We start from the raw sequence: 522 nt of genomic DNA on the forward strand, positions 1-522 counted from the left end.
TGTGTGTGTGTGTGTGTGTGTATTCATATGTGTATATGTATACCTATATATACATGTATATATATGTGTGTATACATGTATATGTATATATGTATGTATATACATGCACTTATGTAAGCATGCATATATGTGTGTGTATGTATATATATGTATATATATCACAAATATCTAAAATCACTATTTTCACATACCACAACTGGAACAATGCTGCAAAAAGTAGAAAGTATATTAAGTTGAATAATGTTTATGATTAAATAATACTTAACTATTTGGGGCAAGCCTAAAAGTTATATACGAACACCCGTATATCTGATTTAAACAAATATTATTTCCCATCTCTGTTTACTCTCTTTCTCACTTCATATATTTATGTACATAGAGAGATGATACACATATATATCTATATTTTGTAGTACGGTATATATACTTACAACCATTTATACATGCATACATATATATATATACATACATATATATGTATACATACATACATACATATATATATATATATATATATATATA

This window comes from Octopus bimaculoides, chromosome 17 (assembly GCF_001194135.2).
Source record: "Octopus bimaculoides isolate UCB-OBI-ISO-001 chromosome 17, ASM119413v2, whole genome shotgun sequence".
NCBI classification, from domain to species: domain Eukaryota; kingdom Metazoa; phylum Mollusca; class Cephalopoda; order Octopoda; family Octopodidae; genus Octopus; species Octopus bimaculoides.